Source organism: Lycorma delicatula, chromosome 2 (genome assembly GCF_047948215.1).
Source record: "Lycorma delicatula isolate Av1 chromosome 2, ASM4794821v1, whole genome shotgun sequence".
Classification (NCBI taxonomy): Eukaryota; Metazoa; Arthropoda; class Insecta; order Hemiptera; family Fulgoridae; genus Lycorma; species Lycorma delicatula.
Genome location: NC_134456.1, coordinates 125,601,053 through 125,619,716, shown reverse-complemented (window position 1 = coordinate 125,619,716; position 18,664 = coordinate 125,601,053).

The window sequence follows — 18,664 nt, the reverse complement described above, 5'->3', positions numbered from 1 at the left end:
TAGTCTTATTTATAAAAATTACACCTTTTGCAAGTCAGTTTATTTAACGCTTAAACAACTTAAACAGTTCGTTAAATACTATAACATAATGAGATCACATTTAAAATTTTCTTAATATAATTATTTTAAAAAAAAATGTATTTATAAATTTCATATTTTTTAAAAATATAATGAGATCTTGGGTTTAATTTGCCGTGAGTTAAATTTGTATATCGTAGTTAGTATGCCCTTTTTTATGAAGTAATTGAAAGTGGATTCTGTTGTTATAAAGAGCTTGATATGATTCTTATACAAAAAAAAAATATGTGGTTGTTAATACAATCACATAATGTTTAACTTATACAGTTATGGATAGTTTTCTTTGTCAATATTTGTTTCTAGTACGATCATTTGTATTTTGTTTGTTGATGTCAAAGCGATAAAGTAAGAAACCTTTTTACCTGAAAATGTTGACAATTTTGTATGTCTTTTAGCAGAGGTATGTTGGTATAATATATTTTCTTTCACTAGGCGTGATGTTTTTTCTTTGAATTTTATGTTGTCTAGTAGTAGTATAAAAAAGGGTAACCGACAACTAACTAAAAAATATTTAACCAACAAATCTGTATTGTTATTTTTTGAAGAAAAAATAAATGCTGGTTTCCGGTGAATACATGAGTAGTGTATCTGCGCGTAAAATTTATCGGGTGTTAACATACACACATGCTATTCGTGTAGTGTAATTTACATAATACTCATTTTACAGCAGTATTAAATTATGGAAGGATAATAAAGTATGATAACTTATTTGTAAAACCAATACTAAATTAATATTTTAATGAAATATCGTTCTTACATCATTTGTGTCAGATATTTAACTGAGAAAAGTGAAATGAACTAATTTCAATTCAATTTTCTGATATTATACGGCAAAATATAATAAACATTGTAGGAGCTGAACCCTATCGGCTAGGGACAACCTGAAAATTAAGATAATGTTAAACAATACAAATAAGGGTATATTACATTGGTAATTATAAATTTAGTACATCTGAATAAATAAAATTGAAGTAAATGAAATCAGTACCTTAACTTGTACAGATGTCTGCTAGTGACGAACTATTGATAAGTTACATCGTTCTACGCATCAAAGTGTTCAAGTAAATAATAGGTTATACAAACTAGTACACTCAACAATATGGAGCAGAAGCGACACGAAAAACGACGACGTAAGTTACTTTGTTTTTTTCCACTGCGTCTGTCTTACGCGCGCTACATTAACACACGCGGTTCACGTCTACTTCCCGACGCAGTATTTCAACATAACATGTTTCTTCCACCGACAATTTAACATACTAATGCTAAGACTTTTCATTTCTTAAGTTTTACTTCGAACTATGATCTAATCTGTTTTTCGTTGACCAAATACTTTCTTCTTTCTTTTTTGTTAATCCATATAATCAATAAGATTAATAAAAATTTGTCGAAGTGACAAACGGTTCAGTTTGAATTTAAATTTAATGTTAAATATCTCCTATTTTCAAAATTTTTACTGGATTCTGAATTCTGTGTATTAGTAAATAATTGTAATCGTATTTCTTTTGTAATTTTTGCTTCTTCATTAATTGTTCAGTTGGATGAAGTACGCTATTCAGAACTACTAGTTTCCAAGGAAGTAACTGATAATACGTAATAATCTTGGAAACCATTAGTACACGAATACTATATCTCAGTTGTGGCCATTAAACCACAATTAAAAGGTCATTATAATACATATATAAATGTGAAATTGGTATGAATGAACTTGCGTGTAACATTTACTAGCTTTAAAATATTTTTAGATTTTTATTTTACCTTCAGTCATTTGACTGATTTGATGCAGCTCTTCAAGATTTCCTATATAGTGCCAGTCGTTTCATTTCGGCATACCCCCTACATCCTACATCCCTAACAATTTGTTTTACATATTCTAAACGTTGCCTGCCTGCACAATTTTTCCCTTCTACCTGTCCCCCCAATATTAAAGCGACTATTCAAGGATTCGTTCCTGTTTCGTCCATCTTTAGTAATTCTATGTCCCAAATAACAAAATACTTCTACCTCTATAGTATTTGCTCGTCCTATTTTTATATTCAGTGCTCCATATAAATTATTTCTACTGCATTTCATTACTTTCGTTTTGTTCTTGTTTATTTTCATGCAGTAGTTTTTGCGTAGGACTTCATCCATGTCATTCTGTTTCTTCTAAATCTTTTTTACTCTCAGCTAGAATTACTACATCATAGCAAATCTTAGCATTTTTTTCTTTTCACCTTGCATTGTTACTCCGGATCAAAATTATCTTTAACATCATGAATTGCTAGTACTATCTAAAAATTAAGAAGTAACGGGAATAGGGAATATATCCTCGTTGGACTATCTTTTTTATTACGACTTCTTTCTTATGTTTTTCGATTATTACTTTTGCAGTTTGGTTCCTGTAGATGTTAGTAATTGTTCTTCTATCTCTATAAGTTCTTTCTTCTTCTACATTTTCTTCCGTTTTTATTTCGACCTCTTGCGATGTCCTTCTCAAAAATCTTCTTTACCTCCTCTTCCTCAAGCTTCTTTAAACTCCACCAATTCATCTGGCACCCTTTCTTCAGGTTTTTGATTCCCAATCTACATTTTTATAATCAATATGTTCATTTTGATAATTTATCACTAAATTATGATTGATATCATTATCTGCTCCAGTTTATGCTTTGCAGTCGAGGAATTGATTTCTAAATCTTTGATTAACCTTGATATAATCTATCTGATACCTTGCACTATCACCTGGCTTTTTCCATGTGGATAGTCTTCTGTTATGATTTTTAAACTGGGTGTTGGCAATTAATAAATTATACTTCGTGCAAAACTCAGTAAGTCGCTCTCCCCTTTCATTCCTTTTACCCAGCTCGTATTCACCTACAATATTTCCTTCCTTGCCTTTTCCGATGCTTGCATTCCAATCTTCAACTATTATTAAATTTTTATCCCTTTTATGTGTTTAATTGCATCGTCAATTTCTTCATATACACACACTACTTCATCATCATCGTGGGCAATTGTAGGCATATTGACGTTAACAATCGTTGTCAGCTTAGGTTTTGATTTTATCCTTATTACAATGATTCTATCGCTATGTATTCTGAAATACTCTACTCTCTTTCCTATCTTCTTGTTCATTACGAAATCTACTCCTCTCTGCCCTTTATTTGTCGCTGAGTCAATTATTCTAAAATAACCTGACCAAAAGTCGTTTTCCACCGAACCTCGCTAATTCTTACTTCATCTACAATTAACCTATCCATTTCCCTATTTAAATTTTCTAACCTACTAATCTTTTTTAGACTGCTAACATTATACGCTCCCACTCGTAAATTATTATTTTTTTAATTTTCTGGTGACCCCTTCCTTAGTAGTCCCCACCCGGAGATCCGAACGAGAGACTAGTTTACCACCGGAATATTTTACCAACGAAGGCGCCTCCATCTTTGTTACATGAAAATGTAGACAGCTACATTTTCTTGAAAAAAAAAACAGCAGTAGTTTTCCATTGCTTTCAGCTGCGCAGTACTGAATTGAATGCAAAAATTTAATGATGTTAGTATTGCCGTTTAAGTTCTCCTGACCTACGCTCTTAACTACTACTGAAAGAGCTGCTACCTTCTTTCAGGAATAATTCCTTAGTCTGACTCTCAATAGATATATCACCGATATGGTTGCACCTTTGGTCAAGCTACTCTGTATCGCTGAGCACTCAAGCCACCTCACCATCGGCAAGGTCTTATAATTCATAGAGGGAGATTTTTTAGATATGGGGTCTTCATATTTTTTCCATTCATTTTTATGAAAATATGTATTAATTTAATGGGTAAATTTTCACTTATAATAGAGTAATAATAAAAACTGGATAGCCAAGAAAATTATTTTAAATCACAATTTATAAAACATTTAATAAAGATATCAACCGACTGTAAAAAGGTACATCGAAAAAACATAAATTAAAAAAAAAAATTAAACGGTTTAAAATTTCCGCAATTAAGAATTATTACGACTGACAAATGGAATTCTGCAATGCATTTGACCTACACGCTATAAACAACATAAAATATTCATAATTATTTTTTAACATTTAAATACTGAATCACTATGTAAGTATTATTTTACAAAATTTATAGCGTATCATTAACTTTAAAAAAAAAGTATAAACCGTAATAATTATTATTAGTTGGTAAATAAAGTAAATTTATAAAGAGTCGGAGAGCTATAAAAAAATAATAATCTACACTGACTGCATTCAGAGGGTAATTCTGATAAAAGTTATTGCTGTAAAAGAGAAATTAAATTTAAAATTAATATAAGCCCTATAAAAATAAAAACTTATTCTGAGATAACTGCATTATGAACGCCACGCATAATACAATGAAATAATAGTATTTAATGCGATAAACACGGATAATGTAAAAAGTAAGAGATTAAATCTTCGATAGACCAGTAAAGAAACACAGTATTAACGATATACAAAACAGTAAAGTCTTTTTAAAAGAAAGTTCTGATTAATAGACAGTTAAACAGTTTAATTTAAAAATCTTATTTCAAATTTATAATTTAAGTTTTACGTTAATATGAGTTACCTAAACTTATAATTATATATTATAATTATATTATTATATCTTATCAGATATACATAATCAACAATCGCAAGATCCTAAATTTGCATACTATGCAAACTGCTGAAGACTAAAATTAAACTGACTTCTTAAAATACAGAAACAATATTTATAACAAACCCGAATACGTTGGCGTAAATGGTTTCACAAAAATATTTATTTTACACACGTCCGCGCACACACAAACATAAGGAAAACATAAAGTACCATATATCAAATGAATTTTGAAATACTACTCGAGTTATATGTCTGATAATAAAAAAATAATTATTATATAATGGAGTGAAATTAAATTTAAGGTTTGCAGAGTTCTATATAGAAAAATTGTGAGTTATACAGAATCAGTTTGTTATGAATAACTAGACAGTTATAATAGTCATGCATAACTAGGTAAATTATAACTATACAGTTATAATAGTTATGAATAACTAGGCAGTTACAAGAATAAAAAGGCAATATCCGAAGGGGAAAAATAGTGAGACAAGGATGTAAACGAACCCCTTCGCTTTTAAAATTTTATTTTAATAGACGCAACAAAAGATTAAAAAAAAAGCTTGAGTGAAATTTAAATAGAAAATATATTACAATATCATGATTACTGATTATATTGTTACTTTATCTGAAAATAAAAATGAAACAAAAGAAACACTAAATACAAGAGAAATCTAATTTAAAATTTAGTAAAACTAAAACAAAATTAATGAAATACGATATAAAGAGGAAAAAACTCTATCAAATATTACGATAAATGAATATTACGTACCAGAAGTTAAGCAGTTTTATTATTTAAATTATAAAACTACAAAACAATTTTAAAATAAAGATTGGCTCAAGAAATTTACCAGCATCAACCTACATTCAGAAATTGGAAAGAAAAATTTTTTTAACATTTGTTTGGAGTTTAAAATTGGTGTGATAGTGAAACATGGACGATATACTAAAATACTAAAATGCAGCGTTATGAAACAATTTTGAAAAGTAGGTGGATGGATTATCGTTTCAAAATGATGAGGTTTTAAGATAAATCGGAAAAACTCAAGCCTGTGGCAAATTCAAACAGGAAGAACTAAAACGTGGTAGTTACTATGTATTGTTACATCTTGATATTGTGTTGGAAGGTAAAGGGGAGGTAAATGATCTAGAAACGTAAAACTTAAGAACTGCGAAGGGGGACCAGCCATTAATGGTTTGCTAACAGAAAGAAAGTAACTGAAAATGTGGAGATTATAAATATGATGAAATTGAGAAAATTGCACTAAACAGAACAGAGTGAACGAGTACATCAAAGCAGTAGAGTGATTGACCTTAAATACCATTTATAATTATGTACTATACTATAAGGCGGTAATGAAAGGAGTAATCAGAAACTAGTACTTGAAATATCAGGTATAAATTCGATTGAATGATTCATTGTTTAATTTTTCAAAAAGAATTTTAATTAGTTTTTTAAACAATTAGAATTAAAAAATTAAAATATGGCTTCACATCTTTTGGAGTACTAATGAAATTTGTAATGATTTTCATTAATTTAAAAGTAAAGCCTCATCAATATTATAGTCTAGATTATTACCTTGCTATAAATTTTAGAAAAAAGACAGTATCAAGGCCATTTACCTTAATTCTATATTGCGGATGGAACCCTTGATTCAGTGAATTGCTTTATTTTTACAGACATAAAATATTCAAAATTAATTCTATTAATTTATAATAATTTTTTACTTTATTAATATAACGAGTTCTGTAGACATGAGAAACACATTTGTGAAACAAAAAACTCACACAAAAAATCATGTGTATTTGTGCGTAGACACACACACACACACACACACACACACACACACAGAGAGAGAGAGAGAGACACACACACATACACTAAGCATGCATGCATAGAGTATAATGTATTTCATTAAAATAATTACACATTAGTTTAATAACTACGTGAATACAAGGCAAAATGTTGGTTCACGTTGACCCAATTTCCAGGATAGCATTATTCGTGATGTGAGAAATCCTGTAAACTAAGTATAATAATTTAGTTAAATGCACTGGATGGTAGACGAAAGTATAAAAATTCTTATAGATTATAACAAAAGAAGGACGGGTTAAAGAAAAAATATAATAAAGAAGCATGCAGCAGCAACGAAGACTTAATGACATACCAAGCAAACGAATCGATAGAAACCCCATCTGTCCTGTCCGATCTAAAATACCAAAACAATCATATAAAAAGCACAAGGTTCTCTACATTAATTACAACATAATAAAAATAAAAATAATAATAATAACCTTTTTTTCAGTCCAAAATATGTTTTTCCTGTTTAAAGTACATGGTCATAACTACAGAAAATTATCATCCAATCTTTATTTGCCATAACTTAATTGTATTAAAATTTATACATTTTAATACCTTAAAATTTAAGTAAAACTAAAAATTGTGCGTATTTATAAAACTTATTTCTGTGCACATATTTTTCATACAATTGAAACGTCAAAGCATTTCTGGAATAATTTCAGAAATAATAAAATGAAATTTATCACACGTATAGTGCACTTATAAATTTTATATGAAGTTCAGAAAGATAATAATCAGCTTTAATTCTAAACTTATGCAGCATTGAGAATACGAACTAGGATTAGATTTATTTTGTATGACAACAAAGTCACTTATACCACCCATCTATACATTACCAGATATTAATTACTTAATAGAAAAATTTACTAGATAAAATTCTCGCAATTATATGTTTAGTATCTTCTTGTTTCGTCATCTTTCCAGCTGTTGGCAGTCATAATATTTATATCCAGTTTCTAAACTAATGCTCAAAACAACTAATTCTGTCTTTTTCTGTTTAGTCTCCGGAACCACCGTAAGGTATTACTTCAGAGGATGAATGAGAATGATATGTATGAATGTAAATGAAGTGTAGTCTTGTACAGTCTCAGGTCGACCATTCCTGAGGTGTGTGATAAGTTGAAATCCAACCACCAAAGAACAAAACCCGAAATCCAAATCCAAATCCAAGTCCGCATAAAAGTAACTGCCTTTGCTAGAATTTGAACCTTAGAAATCTCGACTTTAAAATCAGCTGATTTGCGATGACGAGTTAACCACTAGACCAGACCGGTGAGCTAACAAAACTAACTGGAATTGCATTCAAAACACTTTTTGAGGTTACGCAAACAAGATCTTTCAATATTCCTCTTACCTTGAATTTCCCGTTTATGATGAGTAACAAAATTATTTCTTCCCGCTCATTACATATCGTAGATTTTACTGATTATTTTATTTACTAATCAATTAGGTAGCATCACCATAGAGTATACTACATTAGACTCGGTTGTGTAACGGTGAGTGAAGAGTTGTGTATCAGAACAGCCCTGTGTTACTAATGAACATCTCTGCCAGAAGGTGCTTTTAGCCGAGCGTTTAGCCAAAACGCATAGAAACGCCTCCGGAAAGGAAGGGATTAAAATAATATAAAAGGGTGGATAGTTAGAATGGGACGATTTTCCCAACATAGGCAGCAAACGAAAACGACAGACATCTCACCGATAGAAAATGAGCATTAAGCATTGATCCTAGTGAATATTGCTTAGGAGAGAGAAATAGTGACATCATCTAACTGAAATACAAATCGTTAAGTTACACTACCTCTAAAGAGCTCACTGGAGATATCACCATAATCTACATTATATTAAACATGCATTCATATGAGTGTAAAGAAATGTAATCTATCAGACTATTTGGATATGACATTTTTTTATATATAGATAATTGTTTTACATCCGATCGTTTGTAAGATAAACAATTATTTATTTTTCTTAAAAGAATTACCATACTTCCTCATTTTTGTTCAGTTGGATGCGCATTACTCTTTGTGAAAGGCTTTTGACAGAAACTGTCAAAAGCACAGTTAGATACTGTCAGAAACTGTTCTGACAGTTACAATCTTCTCAGTGAAACTGAGGTAACACAGTAAACTGTAGGTAATAATAAACGCCCATATGAGATAAAACCTATATTTTTTCAGTTAGGATTTAATAAACGTTTTGGCGATTCGATTGCTTTTCACGTTAAGATGACAATTTCAAAAGCAATCGTTTTTTAAATTGAACTTATGCTCCATTTTTACTTCCTAGTACGATGTAAAGGAAGTATTGTGATCGCGAAAAATTTCGGTTTTCAGATTTCAACAGAAATATCCATTTTAACCATCCCTGAATCTGCTTTGACTAGTTTCGAGGTGACGTCTGCACGTACATATGTGTGTATGTATCTCGCATAACTCAAAAACCGTAGGATGTTGAAATTTTGGTTTAAGGATTGTTGTAACAATTAGTTGCGCACATAATCTTTTGATTGCAATCGACTGGAACAAAAGCCCAAAATCCAAAAAAATTGGATTTTGGACATTTTCTTAATAATAAGGGCAATAATACGCGGTCATTAAGAGCTTTTCAACGATATGTCATAAGTGGCACTTATTTTCATTGGTTCCAGAGTTATACCCAAAAAAAATTTTAATTAATGAATTATTTTGATCTTACAAGAGTAAGGCATATCGGTTCGAATCAGACTTAAACATCTTTTTTTTTAATTTTTTTTTTTTAATTTAAATATATTGATTTGTAAATAGTTATTAACCTCTGATTGCAAAAACGTTTGTACGATTAATAATAATTCAATAATAATAAAAAAAATTATGAAAAAATATAAAAAAATATTAATGAAATAAAATTTTGTATTTTTAATTTAAAAAAAAATATGTATATGTAATTTAATAGGGTACAAGGCAGTCATATGGTGTACACATCAGATTTTTTTGTTTTGTTTTTGATGAATTACCACAATAAGCTTGAAGCCTGTGCGTGGGTTATGAAAAATGTAGCGTATGAAAAAATGCCATGCCTGACCGGGATTCGAACCCAGGACCCCTACGAACCCTACGAGTGAACGGTGTAGACGCCGTTCACTCGCCGGCCTCCATGGCGCGAGTGGTCTTAATAAAATCTTATTTTTTCAATAAGATTTTTTTATATTTTGTTAATAATTTTTTTTTTTTTTTTGTTAACCTCCGGGACTATTGTTAGGTATTGCTTCGGAGGATGAGATGAATGATTTGTAGGGTGTGTGATAATGCCATGCCTGACCGGGATTTGAACCCGGGACCTAATAAAGGGTTAATATATATATATTATGGTTATTAATATATCTGATTGTAAATAATTTTCTACAAAAATAATGTCTATATAGAAAAATTACATAAATAACGATAGGAACATGTTACGATTTTCACATAAAATACTTACATTAGCAATCTATTTTATTAATTAACGTTAATTTGAATTTAAATTAAGAAATTAATCACTAATATTTTATTTATCTAATGTAATGCAAATATTGACTATTCTACTTAATAGCAGTGGAGTGGAGTAAAATTTTATAGGACATTTTAGTTTTTATAGATTGAACAGTAAATATATATATTTTACAATCACGCTACATACGTCTAAACATCCTATTTTTATCTAAAAAGAATGAAGTTATTTTTAATATCCTCAGTATAAAGTTAAAAATTATTAAACATCATTTACATTTAAATATTTTCGTTCAGTTTCGTATACGCTAATCATATATAAAACCGTAAAAAATGATAACTTATGTTTCATTTTTTATCTTTATGTTACAGTTTCATTCTGTCATCTGCAGACAATTGTTTAAACTAGAAGGTAATGGTTACAATTTATTTGCTGAAAACATTAACCTTAATTTACTAGTTAATATACGGCTTCCTGTAGTTCAAACAATGTTAACGAAAGATAATTTCCTTCAATCATAAATCACTGAGAATTTTTTTACACTTTTACGATAAAATCGTTTTAAAATATCCCTTTAAATTTAATATAAATATATTTAACCTAATTTTTAATTACTATTATTCACTGGAATAACTTTTTCATTAATGAATAAATTGAAGCTTTAATAGATTTTATTATCAGTGTAAGTCTTTAGGTTAGTAACTTGAAATCTTATGTAAAAATTAAGTTATAAAGTTACTGAAAACTAATACTCGAAGTAACATAATCTAAAACCACTACCGTGAAGAGTAAATAGTGGGGAAGATTTTCCAGGAAATATAACTTCTAGTAACATATTCGGAAGGAACTAATACTAGTATCGTATTTTGATACTGTTGGAAACTCTAAATTGAGGTAAAGTTATAATACCTGTTTGTGACCATTGAACGGCAAAGAGAAAATACATTTTAGATAAAACCAATATAATAGCTCATTGGAAAGTTAATTGAAAACAAAATAGAATTATATTTTTATTTAGTTTTGAACATTTAATTAAGATTTAGTTAAAGTAAAATTCAGTTTGAAAGATTTAGTTAATTTGGATTTATGTAATAAAATGGACTATTATAAGATGATAATTAATTTAATGTTACTTTTGTACTGTCAGAACTTTTAACTCCTGCATGGGGGTTTCAAATGTTATGCATATATATGCTTTTATAAAATATACGCACTAGTATATTAATAAATAAAATATAACTAAATAAAAAAAGGAAAATTAAAAATTTAACAAAAATACAGAAAATAAATTCAAATCATTTTTATTAGTATTTTCGGAATAAAATGTTTTACGTTGGATATCAAGAAACCTCAAGCTGAGCGAAAAGAAAATAATATCAAATTACTTCTAGTTTTCCCAACTTCTCATAAATTGCACTACTTCTTGAAAACCTTTTCTTTAAAGATTTCCCATGGAAGTTATGGAACTGTTTCACCTTGGTCAGTATATTTCTTCCGTTATAAAATTCCTATATCTGTTCCTCTCATTTATCAAACCGAGTCTACGCCAAAAAATAATTTACCTTCGCTACCAACAAAAATAGTTGCTTTAATTATATTTTTATGAGTTTTAGAGAGAATATATTTAATTAAAGAAAAAAAAAATTACTGCGTAGTTTTAACGATACTACTTCATATAATGTTGAGTATATTAGAGTTTCATAAAAACAGAAACAGGAAATACTAACATAAAATGTTATTGAAATATTATGTAATCCAAAAAAAATTATTTAACAGAATACAATACGACAAAACCAGTGATGTAACAAATCGTTTTAACAGACAATGTTTCATTAACTATGTTACACTCTAATGGATACAGGTGTTTATTTCCTTCGTCGCTATTGGTCACTGCTTAACAAAGTTGCAATGTGTAGTAGCTTATAGTGCGTACAAGGTACAGCCGAATTCGCTGGTCAGCCTGTCTGAAGAGTAATTATTTGGTCAATCAATCATCGTTACGTCTGCTTTCCTATTGGCTTTTTCTAGAGACCACGCCAATGGCTGTAACTTGAATACCATTCATTATACGTATAAAAAGATCTCTCGGTTCCAGTCAGTGATTTAGTCAATATTTTAAGAACCTAAATCTATCTTAAGCTATCTGAATAATCATCATCTGACTGGAATCATCAATAAATGCTACCTATAAAAGATTCTGATGCTTAATTAGAAATGTTACACTCGAAATAAACTCTGATAAAAAGCGTAACCACTTCCATGTTATGTTTAATATAACGAATAAGATATAATGTGATAATAAAGAGATAAAATTTAGTACACTACATTTTGATAAATTGGACTATTAATAATACACATGTATATATTTTTTCGAAGAGTTGCGTAATTATTATAATATTTAGCTCTTTAAATGGGCTACCATTTACGTAAGTAAAATTCGTACGCTTAATTCTCTATAGATTCTATAATAAATGTAACACATTTAAATAAGACTGCGGATTTTTTAATTTATTAAAAATGTATTTGATATTTCGCGGCTATTTATAAAATGATCATTAACAGAATCTTTTAAATCATGCTTTTATTTACAGACGGTAAATAAATGAGATAAATATCAATTTTCTCTTCAACTACTATAATTTAAATTTAAAGAACGCATTTATAAATGTTAAAGAAATATGTATGTTTATGTAGAAAGCAATCACGAGAACACTTTTAATAAATAAATAAATGAAAAGAAATTAGTTTAAAAAATTAAGGATAAAACTTTACGTTAACGTCCCACTCAGGTAGAATTATGTTTATCGTATTAATTAATTTTCAGTTTAATATTACGACCCATTGTACATTTACTCCACATGTATCTAGTTAACGAGATAGACAAGATGGATGAAATGAGTTATGTAAATACCAAATCGTTACCAGGAATCGAACCGAGGACCAGCTTATTTAGAAAACGGTCGGCATAGTTACCATAACAGCAACTGGTTGGCCGGCCAGCGTAATGTATTAGCGTACGTCACAAAAACCTACACGATAATAGACCTGTTCATATTGAGTTATCGATTATTTCATAGCGTATAATATAAGAAAAAGTAACATTTTTATTGACATAGATGTGAATCTGTCTGGTCTTTTTTGGGAGATTTTTATAATGGAAATTCTTAATTCAAAGACAGTTTCTTCATAAAGTTTTGTAAAAATTTTACATTAAGAGACTAAGAAATATAAATAACAAACGTAATTATAACTTTTTACAAATTTTAAAATATCGGTGATAGTAATTTTTTAAATAATTAATGCCTGCTTAACAGTCAATTTAATTAACTATTGTTTTATTAAATAAATTTTAAGATGATTAATGCATTAATAAAGTTTCAAACAGACCGAATTATACTGGGAAATTATTCAACCTGAAGAAATAATTTGTATTTCATATCATCAGTTACGGTGGAAATTATGCTATTCACAAGTAGTTTATATACTAATTTTTACACAATTTAAAAACTGCTCTGATAGTTTAGAAAAAGTTTTTAACATTTACCTTCCTATGAATTACTACTACAAATCTTTAAACACTCCAAGAAATTTTAAATATGCATTAAATTTTTGGCAGAACAAATGAATCAGCTGTAATAGCGGCCGTCCTCAATTATGAAGTTATATATTTAATACGTTATTCTTGCTTTAAAATACTTTTCAGGATCAAGCAACGTTTGCCTAGAAGATTTGATTCTTTTTATATGATTGTTGTAGATAGCGATTTGTTTTCATGTGGTTGTTTGAAAATATTTTTTTTTTAAATAATGACTTTGTTCGCAATAGTGAGATTAAATTTATCTAATACAAGTTTATTTTAAAGCTAACATTTACACGTACTTTATAGAATTAAAATATTAATGTTACCATCATTTTGAAATTTGAAAATAGAAACTTATTTTATAACGATCCTTGATGGTAATATACACACCAGATTTTATTGAGGTGTCTCAATGTGTTCTTTGGAAATAAATTTCTATCATACATACACTAAAATATAGTCGGGTGAGAAAATAAACGTTTTCCGATTGCGTTTATGTAAACTTCTGTTGATAAACTGAGGTACGAAACACGCTTCTGAAACATTGAACAATTTATATATACACTATATGTTTCTCAAAAAGCGAGTGAAAAGCTACGGCTAAGACACGGAAATTTTATTTTTTATTTATAATCACTAAGGGGATGCTAAAATAATGGATAATAAATTAAATTTAAGAATTGCTTTAAAATTTATAAATTACAATGAAACACCGTTCAACGTTGTTTAAAAACTACAATAAAGATGTAATAAGGGAATAATTTAGTTTTACGGAAGGTTTAAAAATATTATTTCATGAATATAGGGCGTATGAATGAAGAATTGTATGTAATTAAATTTCGGAAACATTAAGTAAAATTCAGGAAACTATTAAGTATTCACTGTAAAAATAAATTGCAAGAGGAAAGAGTCGTAGAAAATTAAAAATGATACTGCTAGTAGTAATAACAAAATTAATAATAGAAATATTCGTTGATGTGAATAAATCTATTTAAAAAAAAATACTTCCCTGTATCAGAATAAAATTATTAATACATATATTCTATTTATATAATATGATATATATATATATATATATATATATATATATATATATATATATATATATATATATATATATATATATATATATATATATACATACATACATACATACATATATTATATAACTTTATGTATGATTTTCCTAAATGTTATTTTATAATATGAAAAAATAAATAAACTAAAATAAAGTCCAGTAAAAATCTATTATGTTACAAATATGTGGAATAAATTTTTTTCTACTCTTATGTAAATACGTATAATAATACTGACTTTTTAAAGCTTAGTTCTAGGTTTTCTCTGGTCTACCGTTTTCATTCATTTTGTTTCTGGTCATTACAACAAAAATTTCCTTATATTGCAAAATTAGTATTGAATTATTTTTTCGCACATCCAACCCACGAAATGTCAAATAATTTTTCCAAAGTTGGATTACGTTGAGTCAATACCCGCTATTCTTGGGATATATTCTAAGAAAACTCAACAGTGATGAATTATGGGCAAATATAAAAGGAGCAGAATAATTATTATGAAGGAGGATTTGCAGCAAATTCTTTCATGAATGCGAATCTTTGAATAATGGTTGTTTTTAGGAATTTAAAATTTGTGCTTCTTTGAGATTATCTCGTTTTTTAATTATTTATTTTTCAAATTCATAGATCTAGATTTACTGATTACAGTTGTTAGGGGATGAATTGGCGCAGTGGTTAAATACTTGTCTATAAATGTGGAGATATAGATCAAGGCATATCCATAATTGATAATTTTAATTCTATTGGTTCCTCGGTTCAGTATTTCCAGCAGCCATTATTTATTCTATTTTAATATCTTATTTAACCAACGAATCTGATTTGCAACTCAACTACATGTAGCTACATACTTCTATCTACAAAGATGCAGCGGCGTAACAGTTTCAGGTGAATGAAGTTACACTAGATATTGTGAAGAATTCCAGGTTATTATTACAATTATTTTTAAAAATAGAAGAAAAAAAATAATTAAAATCGAGTTTCAAATTTCTTACGGAAAAAATGGTTCTCAAATAGCAAAAATAAAACTCAAGCAATCAAAATTACAAAATAAAATTAAATTAAAAGCATACAAAAGTTTAAATATCTGGAGGAAATTATAATATCAAATGTCTTAAAACAGAAAAAAGCTAGAGTACAGAAAATCGAATAGCTTATCATTTAAGAAAAGATTTATATAACAAGAAATCCCTTTACAAAAATACAAAAACTAGTATTTACAGGGAATTTGTACTTTCATAAGCTCTATATGGAGCAGAGAGTTTACAAAAATTTTCAGAAAAAAATCAGCAAAAAAAAGAAAATTTAAGAAAGAAAAATGCCCGGCCAAAATAAGAAAATAATACTTATAAATTAAGAAATACAAAGGAAATTTATCGTAAAGATTTTAAAAAAATAGAACATATAATGAAGAAAAATAGCAAACTTTTTCGGATATCTGTCTAAAATGAATGAGAGCCAATCAACTAAACAAATCTTAAATTAAAAAAAAAGAAAAACCAAAATAAGCTGGATTAGAAAAAATACATCATAACCTAGAATTCTAAACAGACAAACTTTCAGAAAAATAACAGATGAATTTGAATATCCAGAAGAGCAAAAGAAAAAGAAAATTATAAATGGAGTGATGAGATAAAAAAATAATCTGATGTGGTAACAACATGACTTCCTTATATGGCTATTAAATTATACAAACACATTTTTTTAAAATGAAAGGTACATAAAATTTTATTTCACTAATAACTTGAGTTATGCGAGACATATAAGCACATACGTACGTACGTACAGACGTCACGCCGAAAGTAGTCAAAATGGATTCAGTAATGGTCAAAATGGATATTTCCGTTGAAATCTGAAACCTAAATTTTTTGCGAAAGGATGAAGAGTTTTTGGAAAAGAAGGAAGTCTGGGCTATTTAAAAGTGATCCTTAAGACGTCAGATCGAAGTAAAAAGCAAACTCTAAAATTTATGCACATTTCAATTATTAAACAATCATTATTAGTATGTACAAGGAATTACTAAATATAATTATATATTTTATAATAATATAATTACAGAATCCTTTTATGATTTTAAGAGCACCCTCACCAAAGCCACCTTCCAACAAGTCGGAAAGCAACCCCAGCTTAGGCACCCCGAGAACAGCCTGCCAAGCGGCTCTCTTATGACAGTCAGCAGATGATAGAAAATATCCGGATCAAGTTGGTCAATCCCCGGTGCCCTTCTCAGTACTATTCGAGAAACCACTCGGTCAATATCTACGGGTTCCACAGCCCGTACGCCAGGGAATAGTGTCTCACCCGCCCTAACGCCGACTTCTGCTTCACCCTCCGGAGCATCTGGAAACAGAGTAACCAGGAACGCCCGGTAAGTCACCATAGATGTTAAAATTTGTTCACGACCACCAAACCCGCATCGAACAAGCACGTGCAATGGCTTTGGCCGGTAATATGACTTCGCGAGCTGCAAGGGGCTGCGCTGCAACTCGCAACTCGCGCATGGAGTCTTGCCAAAACTTGAGTTTGGCTTCCTTGATGGTATGAACATACTCATTACGGGCGCGCCGGTAGATCCGCAGACCCTCAGCGCGCACGTCATCAATGGTAATCAATGATAGGGGCGACGCTAGTATCTTCTCCTAGCAGATCTAACTCTTGCACGCAGCACGCTAAGGTCAGAGGACCACCACTTTTTCCGGGTTTCCGCTTGCGTTTAACAAACGGCTCCCCGGAAGCAGCGATCATGACGGCTTCAGGCACTCTCCGATCAGCGGACTGGCCACTACCTAAGGGTCCGTTCATTGGCCGAGGCCGCCGTAGGACCCTATCGCAGCCAGTCTTGATGGCCCGGCCAAATTGTTCAGCCATCAATTCCACCTCCTCCCTGTGCTCCATGCACCATTCCAACCCCTGTAAGGCAGCCGCACACTCGCGCTGCAGCCTGTCCTGATCCAGATTCCTTAGTTTATAGCGACCGGAATCAAGAGCTCTTAGACCGCCACCGTAAGCTATCTCATAGGTTATAAGCCTATGATCACTTACACTGGCCTCGGGCCAGACAGTCCAACCACATTTAACTAATTTATTTCCTTCATATTTAATTTATTTACTTCCTCCATATTTATTTAATTATTTTAATTTGTTTGTTATACATAAAATATACTAACACAAGATAATTTTTCTCCCCACACTAATCATGACCACTAAAAATGTGCATCTACTTTCAGAAATGAATTAACTGTTGTATAACGTTATCCTTTCTCCAAATTCATTTCACTGACTTTTTGTACCGATTATTCTATGTACGACTTTTTAACTAAAAATTTAAAAATACAGTAGCAAAATAAAATTAAACTAGTACAAAACTAAAAATATTAACTAACCGTCCTTCCCAAGAATCGCAAAAATTATCACTTCTCAGTAATTTCATATTTCAATGTGCAATAAAAATTCTGTATTTAAAAAAATTTGTTCATTGTTATAACGTACACATTACTAAGGATCTAATTGTAGTAACATCCTCTTTATTTCTATACTAACATTTTGATTTGTAGGTTTAGTTATAAGAAGTTTCTTACAAACTACACTTACAACGAAGTTGTTCGTGTAATTCCCTTACTTCAGTAAAATCCTCTTTCAGATTTAACAAGTTACTTAAATTTTAATGCAATGAAAATAAATTTAATTTGATTGAAGTTACAAATTTTTTTAAGAACTTTTGTGTTTTTGCTGTAATGTTGGATTGTATAATATTAATAATAATCAATTTTTAAATAAAGGAAGGTTTATTTTTGTTACAGTATTTCAAATTATCAAATTGTTATTAAGTAACGTAACAAAGTTATTAGTAACAAATTTTATCACGGGGTAGGGAAGTATGCGGTAGGATGAGAATTATTCGTAAGTGGAGATAAATATGATTTTTTATTATTTAGAGTAAAAGTTGATTATAAATTTTGATTTTTACAAATAATTTTCCATTATTATATAAATTTTATTACTCATAATTTATTGGAACC